Genomic DNA, 16069 nt, shown 5'->3' with positions numbered 1-16069 from the left:
GACCTATACAGAGCCTGTGTTACCTGGAAGAAGGCAACCCAGTTAGGTGATTATTTCCTTTGTAGGCACACCAGTAGAGATGGAGTGGAGATCCTACCAGCACTGGATAGCCAGAGAATAGGCAAGGGGAAATGCTCTCTGCCCACAGTTCTGGTATTCCTGACTTTCTACCTTATGACACTGGGTGGCCCATGAGTATCTTCTGCCCCCAGAGCTCAAGTAGTGCTAGGACATGAAACAGACCATAATAGCATTGTAAGGACTTAGAAAAGTAAATTGTCATTGGAATTATGGCTTACAAAAGTAGGCCAGAACTGACAAACTACACCTAACCAGCTTACTGCTTGCTAAAGTAGAAGGTCTAAATAGGACTGAGAATCTCCTAATATAATATCCAAGGATACAGTAAAATAACTAATCATACCAAGAACCAGGAAAATCACAATGTGAACAAGAAAAGAAAATCAACTGATGCAATGCTGAGATAGATAAGATTGTTGTAATCATCTGAAACAGGTTTTAAAGTAGCCACCATAAAGTTGCTTCAACAACTGATTATAAATTCCCTTGAAACAAATGTAAGAAAATAGAAAAACCCAGAAAAGAAGTTATAAAAAATGAAATGGAAATTCTAGAACTAAAAATCAAAATAACCAAAATTTAAAATTCTCTAAATACACCCAATATTAGGAGATCACAGAAGATAGAAATAAGGAACTTGAGGACAGATGAATAGAGTTTATTCAATCTGAGCAACACATAAACAAAAACACTTGATAAGAGTGAAGAAGGAACCTTAGGGACTGGTGGAACAGTAACAGGATAGCTAACATTTAGTATCATGGGAGGCCCAGGGAGAGGAGAAAGAGTGGAACCAAAAACATATTCAAAGAATTAATGGCTGACAGCTACCCACATTTTGGCAAAAGAAATAAACCTACTGTTTCAATGAACTGAATGAACATCAAATAAGATAAACCCAGGACACCCACACCAATAAACATCATAATTAAACATTGAAAACTAAAGACATAGAAATTAATTAATTAAGCAACTAGAGAGAAATAGTGTATTACCAATAAAAAAATCAATCTGAAGACTAGAGGATTTCTTCTTTCAAAGCATGGAGGTTAGAAGGAAGTGGTACAATATTATTCATATACTAAAAGAAGAAACTGTCAATCACAGGTTCTACATCCAGCAAACCTATCATTCAGGAAGAAATTAAGGAGATTCTCAAAGGTAAACTAGAGAAATCTCTTGCTAGAAGACATGTCCTTTAAAATAGCTAAGGGAAGCTCTCTAAACAAAAAGGAAATGATAACAAAAAGCTCAGAGTTCCAAGAAAAGATCAATGGAATAATGTAATAAACTATTCTAATTGTCATGAGTTTCCTAAATTGTATTTGGTGGTTGAAGTAAAAATTATAACAGTGTTTGTTTTAGTGCTCAATGTATGTAGAAAAAATACTTGACACAATTATATTTAAAAAGTAGGAAGGATTTAAATGTTCCTATGTAGTAAGATTTCAATTCTTCAAAACAGTAAATTGTTGATATGCATAGACTGTGATAAGTTACATATACACACACAAACACAAATACCTAGAGCAACTAAGTAATAGACTAAAAACTGTCATAATAAGACAAGATAGGATCCTTAAAAATGTGTAAGAAACCCACAGGAAGGCAAGTAAAAAAAAAAAAAAAGGAGGGGGAAGAAACAAAAATAGATAAATAAATAAATGGCATACTTAAACCCTAACATATTAATAATTACTTTAAACATAAGTAGTCTAAATACCTCAATTAAAAGACAGTGATTGGGAGAGTATATTTAAAAAATATGATCCAATTACATCCTGTTAACAAAAATTCACTGCAAACACAATGATATAGGTAAATAACAAAAGGATGGAATAAGATAATATCACACTAACATTGGGCAAAATATGAAGATCATTATTATGAGATAAAGGAGATTTTAGAGAAAAGAAAATTAGAGAGATATAGGGTCACCACATGTTAAAAGTATAGATACACCAAAAAGACACAGCAATCCTAAATGTGTATGCACTAAACAACAGTGCTTCAAAATACATGAACCAAAACCAAATTGAAAAGACAGATAAGCAAATCCAAAATTATAGTTAGGGACTTTAACACTCCACTCACAGCAATTGTTAGAGCTACTAGACAGAAAATTAGACAAAATATTGAAAAACTAAACACTACAATTATTCAAGAGAGCCTAATTTACATTTTTGTAATAGTCTCTCAACAACAGAAGAATACATTTTTTCAAGCACCCACGAAACATTCACCAAGTCAGGTTATATCTTGGGTCAAAAAGCAAACTTCAACAAATTTAGAAGCATTGAAAGAATGCAAAATATGTTCACAGAGTAAACGGGAATCAGACTAGGAATCAGTGACACAGAGAAAATAGGACAATCTACAAACACTTGAAAACTTAAAAAACACACTTTACACAACCCATGAATCAAAGAGAATTCTCAAAGGGAAAGCGCAGAACTCAATGAAAATAAAAACACAACATATCAAAATTTATGGATGCAGCTAAAGCAGTGATAACAGGGAAATTTATAGCACTGGATGCCTACATTTAGAAAAGAGGGAAAAAAAAGAAAAGGGGAAAGGTCTCAAAGAAATTTAAATTCCTACCTCAGGAAACTAAACAAAGAAGAGCATAATATACTCAAAATAATCAGAAGGAAGAAATTAATAAAGACAAGAGAAGAAATAAATGAAACCGAAAGCAGGAAGACAAAGAGAAAAATCGATGAAATAAAAATATGGTCCTTTATAAAAAATCAGTAACATTGATAAATCTCTAACAAGACTGACAAAAGTAAAAAAAAGTAGAATAGACACAAATCACCAGTATAAGGAACAAAACAGGGGATTACTATAGATCCTATAACCATTAAATGGATATTAAGTTTCCTAAGTAGGCACACTCTTCCTTATTCCTCTCATTAAGTACAACAAAAAATCCTGGACATTATATAATAAAACAAATATAAGAAGATTCAGAAAGGTGGAGAGAAGAAGGCAAACTCTCTAGGAAATTTGGAACCCAAAGATAACAGAATGATAAGTTTTCCAGGTTTTTTTTTCCAGGCTTCTCCTAAGCCTGGAACTGAAGAAGCTAGAAGCCCAGAAATACCAACAGGAGCAAAAAAAAAAAAAGCCCTAACAAAATCCTCTTTGAGCCAAAGAGCCAGAAAAGGAGTAATCTAGCATGAGAGACAACTTTAGACAATAACCACTGTACTCCAGGCAACACTACAGAAAAACACCCATGGCTCCATTCCACCCATGCCAACAAAGGCCAACTGGAAACCTTAAAATTCCACCCTAATAAAGTTATAACAAAGTATGCCAACCCCTGGCTGATGTGGTGTCAGAGAAGGCCAAATAAGGAGCTGGGACGTTCATCCCCAGCAGCAAGTAACTAGACTCCCCCACCTGCAATATCAGAAAAGACTGACCACGTGGTGAGCTGGAACTCTTATCCCCTTGCAGCAGTAATAAGGAGCCCCTTCCTGGTCACAGAAGACCAAGTGTGGAACCTGAACTTCTATCTCTATCAGATAATAATGAGGTGAAAAATCCCTCTTTCCCCTGGCAAAACAGGGTCATGAAAAGCCAGTTAAAGCAGAAGGTTTAAATAAGATCCAGAGCGGAGGAGTCAAGATGGCGGAGAAGTAGCAAGCTGAGACTGCTTCAGCTAGCCGGAGATCAGCTAGATAGCTTATCTAAAGATTGCAAACACCTGAAAATCCATCGGCAGATCGAAGAGAAGAAGAACAGCAATTCTGGAAACAGAAAAACAACCACTTTCTGAAAGGTAGGACCGGAGGAGAAGTGAATCCAAAGCGACGGGAAGATAGACCCCGGGGGGAGGGGCCGGCTCCGGGCAAGTGGCGGAGCAACCGCGCACAAAATCAGGACTTTTAAAAGTCTGTTCCGCTGAGGGACTTTACTCCAGAGACTACCCGGGGCAAAGCCCACACGGGGTCAGCGTGGCCTCAGGTCCCGCAGGGTCACAGAAGGATCGGGGGTGTCTGAGTGTCGCAGAGCTTGCGGCTATTGGAACGGGAAAGCCGGCTACAGAGACAGAGCCGACAGTAAGCTCACAGCTCGGTGTTACCTTGAACCGGTCGCAGGCTCGGTGAGCTCGGAGCGCGGCCGGAGGTCAGGCAGACGGGAGTAACTGGGCGCTGTTCTCTGAGGGCGCACTGAGGAGTGGGGCCCTGGGCTCTCGGCTCCTGCGGGCCGGAGACCAGGAGGCCGCCATTTGTATTCCCGTCCCCCGGAACTCTACGGAAAGCGCTCAGGGAACAAAAGCTCCTGAAAGCAAACCCGAGCAGATTACTCACCCCAGCCCCGGGTAAGGGCGGTGTAATTCCACCTGGGGCAAAGACACTTGAGAATCACTACAACAGGCCCCTCCCCCAGAAGATCAAAAAGAAATCCAGCCGAGACCAAGTTCACCTACCAAGGAGTGCAGTTTCAATACCAAGGAGAGCAGCAGAATTCCAGAGGAGGAGAAAGCCAAGCACGGAACTCATGGCTTTTTTCCTGTGATTTTTTTTTAGTCTTGCAGTTAACTTAATTTTTTCTTTTTCATTTTTTTTTTTTTTTTTTTTTTATTCTCGCCTTCGGGTAAAATTTTTTTTTTTAACTGTTACCTTTTTCTTTTTTAACATTTTTTACTAGTTTATCTAATATATATATTTTTTCTTTTTTACATTTTTCTTAGGTGTTTTCTTTTTTAAAAAATTTTTTTCTTTTCTTTTTTTTTTCTTTTTTCTTTTTTTTTCTTTCTTCCTTTTTGAACCTCTTTTTATCCCCTTTCTCCCTACTCACGATTTTGGATCTCTTCTAATTTGGTTAAAGCATATTTTCCTGGGGTTGTTGCCACCCTTTTAGTATTTTACTCGCCCCTTCATTTACTTTTATCTGGACAAAATGACAAGACGTAAAAATTCAACACAAAAAAAAGAACAAGAGGCAGTACCGAAGGCTAGGGACCTAATCAATACAGACATTGGTAATATGTCAGATCTAGAGTTCAGAATGACAATTCTCAAGGTTCTAGCCAGGCTCGAAAAAGGCATGGAAGATATTAGAGAAACCCTCTCGAGAGATATAAAAGCCCTTTCTGGAGAAATAAAAGAACTAAAATCTAACCAAGTTGAAATCAAAAAAGCTATTAATGAGGTGCAATCAAAAATGGAGGCTCTAACTGCTAGGATAAATGAGGCAGAAGAAAGAATTAGTGATATAGAAGACCAAATGACAGAAAATAAAGAAGCTGAGCAAAAGAGGGACAAACAGCTACTGGACCACGAGGGGAGAATTCGAGAGATAAGTGACACCATAAGACGAAACAACATTAGAATAATTGGGATTCCAGAAGAAGAAGAAAGAGAGAGGGGAGCAGAAGGTATACTGGAGAGAATTATTGGGGAGAATTTCCCCAATATGGCAAAGGGAATGAGCATCAAAATTCAGGAGGTTCAGAGAACGCCCCTCAAAATCAATAAGAATAGGCCGACACCCCGTCACCTAATAGTAAAATTTACAAGTCTCAGTGACAAAGAGAAAATCCTGAAAGCAGCCCGGGAAAAGAAGTCTGTAACATACAAAGGTAAAAATATTAGATTGGCAGCTGACTTATCCACAGAGACCTGGCAGGCCAGAAAGAGCTGGCATGATATTTTCAGAGCACTAAACGAGAAAAACATGCAGCCAAGATACTATATACAGCTAGGCTATCATTGAAAATAGAAGGAGAGATTAAAAGCTTCCAGGACAAACAACAACTGAAAGAATTTGCAAATACCAAACCAGCTCTACAGGAAATATTGAAAGGGGTCCTCTAAGCAAAGAGAGAGCCTACAAGTGGTAGATCAGAAAGGAACAGAGACCATATACAGTAACAGTCACCTTACAGGCAATACAATGGCACTAAATTCATATCTCTCAATAGTTACCCTGAATGTGAATGGGCTAAATGCCCCTGTCAAAAGACACAGGGTATCAGAATGGATAAAAAAAACAAAACCCATCTATATGTTGCCTCCAAGAAACTCATTTTAAGCCCGAAGACACCTCCAGATTTAAAGTGAGGGGGTGGAAAAGAATTTACCATGCTAATGGACATCAGAAGAAAGCAGGAGTGGCAATCCTTATATCAGATCCATTAGATTTTAAGCCAAAGACTATAATAAGAGATGAGGAAGGACACTATATCATACTCAAAGGGTCTGTCCAACAAGAAGATCTAACAATTTTCAATATCTATGCCCCCAACGTGGGAGCAGCCAACTATATAAACCAATTAATAACAAAATCAAAGAAACACATCAACAATAATACAATAATAGTAGGGGACTTTAACACTCCCCTCACTGAAATGGACAGGTCATCCAAGCAAAAGATCAGCAAGGAAATAAAGGCCTTAAACGACACACTGGACCAGATGGACATCACAGATATATTCAGAATATTTCATCCCAAAGCAACAGAATACACATTCTTCTCTAGTGCACATGGAACATTCTCCAGAATAGATCACATCCTCGGTCCTAAATCAGGACTCAACCGGTATCAAAAGATTGGGATCATTCCCTGCATATTTTCAGACCACAATGCTCTAAAGCTAGAACTCAACCACAAAAGGAAGTTTGGAAAGAACCCAAATACATGGAGACTAAACAGTATCCTTCTAAAGAATGAATGGGTCAACCGGGAAATTAAAGAAGAATTGAAAAAAATCATGGAAACAAATGATAATGAAAATACAACGGTTCAAAATCTGTGGGACACAACAAAGGCAGTCCTGAGAGGAAAATATATAGCGGTACAAGCCTTTCTCAAGAAACAAGAAAAGTCTCAGGTACACAACCTAACCCTACACCTAAAGGAGCTGGAGAAAGAACAAGAAAGAAACCCTAAGCCCAGCAGGAGAAGAGAAATCATAAAGATCAGAGCAGAAATCAATGAAATAGAAACCAAAAAAACAATAGAACAAATCAACGAAACTAGGAGCTGGTTCTTTGAAAGAATTAATAAAATTGATAAACCCCTGGCCCGACTTATCAAAAAGAAAAAAGAAAGGACCCAAATAAATAAAATCATGAATGAAAGAGGAGAGATCACAACTAACACCAAAGAAATACAAACTATTATAAGAACATACTATGAGCAACTCTACGGCAATAAATTTGACAATCTGGAAGAAATGGATGCATTCCTAGAAACATATAAACTACCACAACTGAACCAGGAAGAAATAGAAAGCCTGAACAGACCCATAACCAGTAAGGAGATTGAAACAGTCATTAAAAATCTCCAAACAAACAAAAGCCCAGGGCCAGACGGCTTTCCGGGGGAATTCTACCAAACATTTAAAGAAGAACTAATTCCTATTCTCCTGAAACTGTTCCAAAAAATAGAAATGGAAGGAAAACTTCCAAACTCATTTTATGAGGCCAGCATCACCTTGATCCCAAAACCAGACAAGGATCCCACCAAAAAAGAGAGCTATAGACCGATATCCTTGATGAACACAGATGCGAAAATACTCAACAAAATACTAGCCAATAGGATTCAACAGTACATTAAAAAGATTATTCACCACGACCAAGTGGGATTTATTCCAGGGCTGCAAGGTTGGTTCAACATCCGCAAATCAGTCAATGTGATACAACACATCAATAAAAGAAAGAACAAGAACCATATGATACTCTCAATAGATGCTGAAAAAGCATTTGACAAAGTACAGCATCCCTTCCTGATCAAAACTCTTCAAAGTGTAGGGATAGAGGGCACATACCTCAATATCATCAAAGCCATCTATGAAAAACCCACCGCAAATATCATTCTCAATGGAGAAAAACTGAAAGCTTTTCCGCTAAGGTCAGGAACACGGCAGGGATGTCCATTATCACCACTGCTATTCAACATAGTACTAGAGGTCCTAGCCTCAGCAATCAGACAACAAAAGGAAATTAAAGGCATCCAAATCGGCAAAGAAGAAGTCAAATTATCACTCTTCGCAGATGATATGATACTATATGTGGAAAACCCAAAAGACTCCACTCCAAAACTGCTAGAACTTATACAGGAATTCAGTAAAGTGTCAGGATATAAAATCAATGCACAGAAATCAGTTGCATTTCTCTACACCAACAGCAAGACAGAAGAAAGAGATATTAAGGAGTCAATCCCATTTACAATTGCATCCAAAACCATAAGATACCTAGGAATAAACCTAACCAAAGAGACACAGAATCTATACTCAGAAAACTATAAAGTACTCATGAAAGAAATTGAGGAAGACACAAAGAAATGGAAAAATGTTCCATGCTCCTGGATTGGAAGAATAAATATTGTGAAAATGTCTATGCTACCTAAAGCAATCTACACATTTAATGCAATTCCTATCAAAGAACCATCCATCTTTTTCAAAGAAATGGAACAAATAATGCTAAAATTTATATGGAACCAGAAAAGACCTCGAATAGCCAAAGGGATATTGAAAAAGAAAGCCAACGTTGGTGGCATCACAATTCCGGACTTCAAGCTCTATTACAAAGCTGTCATCATCAAGACAGCATGGTACTGGCACAAAAACAGACACATAGATCAATGGAACAGAATAGAGAGCCCAGAAATAGACCCTCAAATCTATGGTCAACTAATCTTCGACAAAGCAGGAAAGAATGTCCAATGGAAAAAAGACAGCCTCTTCAATAAATGGTGCTGGGAAAATTGGACAGCCACATGCAGAAAAATGAAATTGGACCATTTCCTTACACCACACACAAAAATAGACTCAAAATGGATGAAGGACCTCAATGTGAGAAAGGAATCCATCAAAATCCTTGAGGAGAACACGGGCAGCAACCTCTTCGACCTCTGCCGCAGCAACATCTTCCTAGGAACAACGCAAAAGGCAAGGGAAGCAAGGGAAAAAATGAACTATTGGGATTTCATCAAGATCAAAAGCTTTTGCACAGCAAAGGAAACAGTTAACAAAATCAAAAGACAACTGACAGAATGGGAGAAGATATTTGCAAACGACATATCAGATAAAGGACTAGTGTCCAGAATCTATAAAGAACTTAGGAAACTCAACACCCAAAGAACAAATAATCCAATCAAGAAATGGGCAGAGGACATGAACAGACATTTCTGCAAAGACGACATCCAGATGGCCAACAGACACATGAAAAAGTGCTCCATATCACTCGGCATCAGGGAAATACAAATCAAAACCACAATGAGATATCACCTCACACCAATCAGAATGGCTAAAATCAACAAGTCAGGAAATGACAGATGCTGGCGAGGATGCGGAGAAAGGGGAACCCTCCTACACTGTTGGTGGGAATGCAAGCTGGTGCAGCCACTCTGGAAAACAGCATGGAGGTTCCTCAAAATGTTGAAAATAGAACTGCCCTATGACCCAGCAATTGCACTATTGGGTATTTACCCTAAAGATACAAATGTAGTGATCCAAAGGGACACATGCACCCGAATGTTTATAGCAGCAATGTCCACAATAGCCAAACTATGGAAAGAACCTAGATGTCCATCAACAGATGAATGGATCAAGAAGATGTGGTATATATACACAATGGAATACTATGCAGCCATCAAAAGAAATGAAATCTTGCCATTTGCGACAACATGGATGGAACTAGAGCGTATCATGCTTAGCGAAATAAGTCAAGCAGAGAAAGACAACTATCATATGATCTCCCTGATATGAGGAAGTGGTGATGCAACATGGGGGCTTAAGTGGGTAGGAGAAGAATCAATGAAACAAGATGGGATTGGGAGGGAGACAAACCATAAGTGACTCTTAATCTCACAAAACAAACTGAGGGTTGCTGGGGGGAGGGGGTTTGGGAGAACGGGGTGGGATTACGGACATTGGGGAGGGTATGTGCTTTGGTGAGTGCTGTGAAGTGTGTAAACCTGGTAATTCACAGACCTGTACCCCTGGGGATAAAAATATATGTTTATAAAAAATAAAAAATTAAAAAAAAATAAATAAATAAGATCCAGAGCCTTAAAATAAAATGTAAAATGTGGAGGTTTTGATAAAAAAAACCACTTGTCATAGCAACAACCAAGAATATCTCAAACTGAATGAAAAAAGATAAAACCCAGCAGTAAGATAATAGAGATGGTAGGATTCCATAACAAATATTTATAAAGTAGCAATCATAAGAATGCTTCAGTGAGTAAATATGAATATTCTTGAAATAAACGAAAAAAAATTTAAAGACTTACAAAAATTAGAAAGTCTCAGCAAAGAAATGGAAGATATAAAGAGGAACCAAATGGAAATATTAGAATTGAAAAGGAACAACTGAAATAAAAAGTTTAGTTCATGGGCTCAAACAGCAGTCACACCAAATCAAACTTCTGAAAACTAAAGACAGAGAAAACCTTTGCAGCTGGAGAAAGTTGAAACTTTACCTTTTGGGGAAAAACAAAATGGCAGTGAATTTCTTATAAGAAACCAGGAAGCCCAGAAGAAAGTGGCATATTTCTCAAATGCTGAAAGAAAAGAGCTGCCAAACACTGAATCCTATACACAGTGAAAATATTATTCAGGAATTGAAGGGAAATCAAGACATGTCAGATATTGGCAAACTAACAAAACTTGTCACCAGCAGGCCTCACCTAAAATAATGGCTAAAGGAAGTTCTGGAAGAGAAAGGAAATTATAAAAGAAGGAATCTCAGAATATCAGGAAGAAAGAGCAAAAGAAGAGCAAAAATAAGGTAAATACAATAGACTTTCTTTCCTTGTCTTTCTGAGTTGCATTTGACAGTTAAATCAAGTTATAACATTGTCTTAAGTGTTTCACAATTTATGTGGGGTAATATTTAAGACAATTATATTATAAATGGAGGAGGGGGAGAATAAAGGGACTTAAAGAGAAGTAAGTTTTCTAAATTTTACTTGAACTGGTAAAATGTCAATACCAGTAGACTAATAAATTATGTACACACAATGTAATATCAAAAGCAACCACTAGGGGCGCCTGGGTGGCTCAGTGGGCTAAGCCTCTGCCTTGGGCTCAGGTCATGATCTCAGGGTCATGGGATTGAGTCCCACATCGGGCTCTCTGCTCGGCGGGGAGCCTGCTTCCCTCACTCTCTCTGCCAGTCTCTCTACCTACCTGTGATCTCTCTCTGTCAAACAAATAAAATAAAATCTTAAAAAAAAAAAAGCAACCACTAAACAATACAAAGAGATACATTCAAAAGTGCTACTAAAATGGAGTTCTTTTTTAAAAAAGATTTTATTTATTATTTATTTTAGAAAGAGTGAGGGTGGGCACACGTGTGAGCAAGGGGAAGAAGAGGGGAGGGAAAGAATCCCAGACAGATTCCACACTGAGTGTGGAGCCTGATGTAGGGGCTCAATCACATGACCCTGAGATCATGACCTGACTGGAGCCAAGAGTTGGATGCCAAACTGATTAAGCCACCGAGGTGCCCCTAAATTCTTTTTTTAAAAAATGGATTCCCCTTACATACCTCACAGGAAAGCAGGAAAAGGGAAAAAAACCACCACAAAACAGAGAATAAAGAAAAGAGAAAAAAATTGGCAGATTAAAACCCTAACATATCAATAATTAGCTTAAATGTAAATGGTCTAAACAGTAGTTCTTTCTGATCAGTATGCAAAGTACTTCCAGTACTATGTTAAGAATGGTGAGAATATGTATTCTTGCCTTGTTTCCATTTTAGAAAGAAACTATTCATTTTTTTTTACCATAAAGCATTATGTTAGATATAATTTTTTGTAGATGCTTTCAATCAATCTGAGGAAGTTCTCCTCTATTCCCAGTTTGCTAAGGGTTTGAATCACGAATGGGTGTTGGATTTTGTCAAGTGCTTTTTCAGCATTAATTGATGTGATCATATAATTTTTCTTCTCTAGCCTATTGATATGTGGGGCTAAATTTATTAATTTCTTACATAAAACCTGGAATAAATCCCACTTAGTCATGATATATAATTGTTTTGTATATTGTGACATTTGATTTGCTACTATTTTGTTGAGGATTTTTGCATTTAATTTGGTGAGAGATATTGGTCCTTAGTTTTCCTTTTTAGTGCTGTTTTGACTTATTTTGTTATCAGGGTGATCTTGGTCTCATAAAATGAATTGGGAAATATTCCCTTCCCTTCTACTTTCTGGAGTAGATGGTGTAAAATTGGTGCTATTTCTTAAAATATTTGGTAGAGTTATTCCATGAAATCATCTGGGCTTGGAGATTCCTTTTAAAAGAGATTTTAATCACATTCAGCTCTTTGTATGTTTTTTTTTTAATCTTCCTAAAGAAACTATGATTTATTTGAATTTTACCACACATTCTCCTTTAAAAATCCAAATTAAAAAAAAAGCACCAAGTCTTTCTCTCTCTCTCTCTCTCTCACACACACACACACACCTATACATGCACCAATACATAAATGGAGATAAAATCGTATTTTTTTAATTTTTTATAAACATTTATTTTTATCCCCAGGGGTACAGGTCTGTGAATCACCAGGTTTACAGACTTCACAGCACTCACCAAAGCACATACCGTCCCCAATGTCCATAATCCCACCCCCTTCTCCCAAACCCCCTCCCCCCAGCAACCCTGGGATTGGGAGGGAGACAAACCATATGTTATAACTTGATTTGAGACTTCCTCTTAGACTGATGGATTATTTTGAAGCATGTTATTTAATTTCTAAGTGTTCAGAGAGTTGCCTGTTGTTTTTCTCTTATTAATTCCATTATGATCAGAGAACACACTCTTTAATTATAATTCTCAAATTTGGTGAGGGTTGTTTCACAGTCCAGGATATATGTTTTACCTTGATAAATGTCTCATGGTGCTTAAAAAAATGTGTAGTTTGCTGTTGGTTGGGAGTGGTGTTTTATATATGTTAATTAGATTTTGTGGGTTCATTGTGTTGTTCAGTTCTTCTCTGTCTTTGTTGGTTTTCTGTCCACTAGTTCTATGAATTGTTACAAGTTGTTGATATCTCAATTATATTTGTGGATTTTTGTTTTATGTATTTTGAGGCTCTGTTGTTTGGTGTGTATACTTTTATGATTATTACATTATCCCAATGTTTTGATCCTTTTGTCATATTGTCCCTCTTTGTCTCTATTAAGAAAGTAGAATACAGTTCGATCGGTAGCGGGAGCAGAGAGCGGACCCCAGAAAGCCCTGAGCAGCCCCACCGCCACCGCCGGCCTAGTTACCATCACACCCCGGGAGGAGCCATAGCTGCCGCAGCCGGCCCCAGTCACCATCACCGCAACCATGAACAGCAAGGCTGAGACCCAGCACCCGCCCGCCGCCACCCGCAGCAGCGCAGGGAGCGGCGGCCCGGGCGGCCTCACATCGGCGGCGCCTGCCGGCGGGGACAAGAAGGTTTTGGGAACAGTAAAATGGTTCAATGTAAGAAACGGATATGGTTTCATCAACAGGGAGACACCAAGGAAGATGTATTTGTACACCAGACTGCCATAAAGAAGAATAACCCCAAGAAGTACCTTCGCAGTGTAGGAGATGGAGAGACTGTGGAGTTTGATGTTGTTGAAGGAGAAAAGGGTGCGGAGGCAGCAAATGTGACAGGCCCTGGTGGAGTTCCAGTGCAAGGCAGTAAATATGCAGCAGACCGTAACCATTATAAATGCTATCCACGTCGCAGGGGTCCTCCACGCAATTACCAGCAAAATTACCAGAATAGTGAGAGTGGGGAAAAGAACGAGGGATCGGAAAGTGCTCCCGAAGGCCAGGCCCAACAGCGCCGGCCCTACCGCAGGCGACGGTTCCCACCTTACTACATGAGGAGACCCTATGGGCGTCGACCACAGCATTCCAACCCTCCAGTGCAGGGAGAAGTGATGGTAGGTGCTGACAACCAGGGTGCAGGAGAACAAGGTAGACCAGTGAGACAGAATATGTATCGGGGTGATAGACCACGATTCCGCAGGGGTCCTCCTGCCAAAGACAACCTAGAGAGGGCGGCAACGAGGAAGATAAGGAAAATCAAGGAGATGAGACCCAGGGTCAGCAGACACCTCAACGTCGATACCGCCGCAACTTCAATTACCGACGCAGACGCCCAGAAAACCCTAAACCACAAGATGGCAAAGAGACAAAAGCAGCTGATCCACCAGCTGAGAATTTGTCCGCTCCCGAGGCTGAGCAGGGCGGGGCTGAGTAAATGCCGGCTTACCATCTCTACCATCATCCGGTTTAGTCATCCAACACGAAGAAATGAAGATGAAATTCCAGCAATAAGAAATGAACAGGGGCACCTGGGTGGCTCAGTGGGTTAAAGCCTCTGCCTTCGGCTCAGGTCATGATCTCAGGGTCCTGGGATCGGGCCCCACATCCGGCTCTCTGCTCAGCGGGGATCCTGCTTTCCCCTCTCTCTCTGCCTGCCTCTCTGCCTACTTGTGATCTATCTGTCCAATAAATAAATAAAAAATAAATAAAAAGAAATGAACAAAAGATTGGAGCTGAAGACCTTAAGTACTTGATTTTTGCCCATTGACCAGATAAATAGAACTATCTGCATTATCTATGCAGCATGGGGTTTTTATTATTTTTACTTAAAGACGTCTCTTTTTGGTAATGACAAACGTGTTTTTTTTAAATTTTTTATTTTTATTTATTTATTTTTTATTTATTTTCAGCATAACAGTATTCATTATTTTTGCACCACATCCAGTGCTCCATGCAATCCGTGCCCTCTATAATACCCACCACCTGGTACCCCAATCTCCCACCCCCCCCCTTCAAAACCCTCAGATTGTTTTTCAGAGTCCGTAGTCTCTCATGGTTGACCACCCCTTCTAATTTCCCACAACTCCCTTCTCCTAACTCCCCATGTCCTCCATGCTATTTGTTATGCTCCACAAATAAGTGAAACCATATGATAATTGACTCTCTCTGCTTGACTTATTTTTTTTAATTTTTTCAATTTATTTATTTTCAGAAAACAGTATTCATTATTTTTTCACCACACCCAGTGCTCCACGCAATCCGTGCATTCTATAATACCCACCACCTGGTACCCCAACCTCTCACACCCCCGCCACTTCAAACCCCTCAGATTGTTTTTCAGAGTCCATAGTCTCTCATGGTTCACCTCCCCTTCCAATTTACCCCAACTCCCTTCTCCTCTCTAACACCCCTTGTCCTCCATGATATTTGTTATGCTCCACAAATAAGTGAAACCATATGATAATTGACTCTCTCTGCTTATTTCACTCAGCATAATCTCTTCCAGTCCCCTCCATGTTGCTACAAAAGTTGGGTATTCATCCTTTCTGATGGAGGCATAATACTCCATAGTGTATATGGACCACATCTTCCTTATCCATTCATCTGTTGAAGGGCATCTTGGTTCTTTCCACAGTTTGGCGACCATGGTCATTGCTGCTATAAACATTGGGGTACAGATGGCCCTTCTTTTCACGACATCTGTATCTTTGGGGTAAATACCCAGGAGTGCAATGGCAGGGTCATAGGAAAGTTCTATTTTTAATTTCTTGAGGAATCTCCACACTGTTCTCCAAAGAGGCTGCACCAACTTGCATTCCCACCAACAGTGGAAGAGGGTTCCCCTTTCTCCACATCCTCTCCAACACATGTTGTTTCCTATTTTGTTAATTTTGGCCATTCTAACTGGTGTAAGGTGATATCTCAATGTGGTTTTAATTTGAATCTCCCTGAGGGCTAATAATGATGAACATTTTTTCATGTGTCTGATAGCCATTTGTATTTCTTGATGGGAGAAGTGTCTGTTCATATCTTCTTCTCATTTTTTGACATGTTTGCCTGTTTCGTGTGTGTTGACTTTGAGGAGTTCGTTGACAAACGTGTTTTTTAAGAAAAAAAAAAAAAGCCTGGTTTTTCTCAATACACCTTTAAAGGTTTTTAAATTGTTTCATATCTGGTCAAGTTGAGATTTTTAAGAACATCATTTTT

The 16069-nt window shown here is 39.0% G+C and overlaps 1 protein-coding gene and 1 pseudogene across 4 annotated transcripts in view; one reads left to right on the top strand and one right to left on the bottom strand.

Moving 5' to 3' along the window:
- Nucleotides 1-16069, bottom strand: part of EDA (ectodysplasin A) — a 505964-nt gene that overhangs the window by 67065 nt on the left and 422830 nt on the right. The window lies entirely within an intron of this gene.
- Nucleotides 11742-14351, top strand: LOC131822084 (Y-box-binding protein 1-like; annotated as a pseudogene).

The sequence above is a fragment of the Mustela lutreola genome, chromosome X, assembly GCF_030435805.1.
Source record: "Mustela lutreola isolate mMusLut2 chromosome X, mMusLut2.pri, whole genome shotgun sequence".
Lineage (NCBI taxonomy): Eukaryota > Metazoa > Chordata > Mammalia > Carnivora > Mustelidae > Mustela > Mustela lutreola.
The sequence above is the reverse complement of the archived record's forward strand: the minus strand, read 5'-3'. Positions and strand labels throughout refer to the sequence as shown.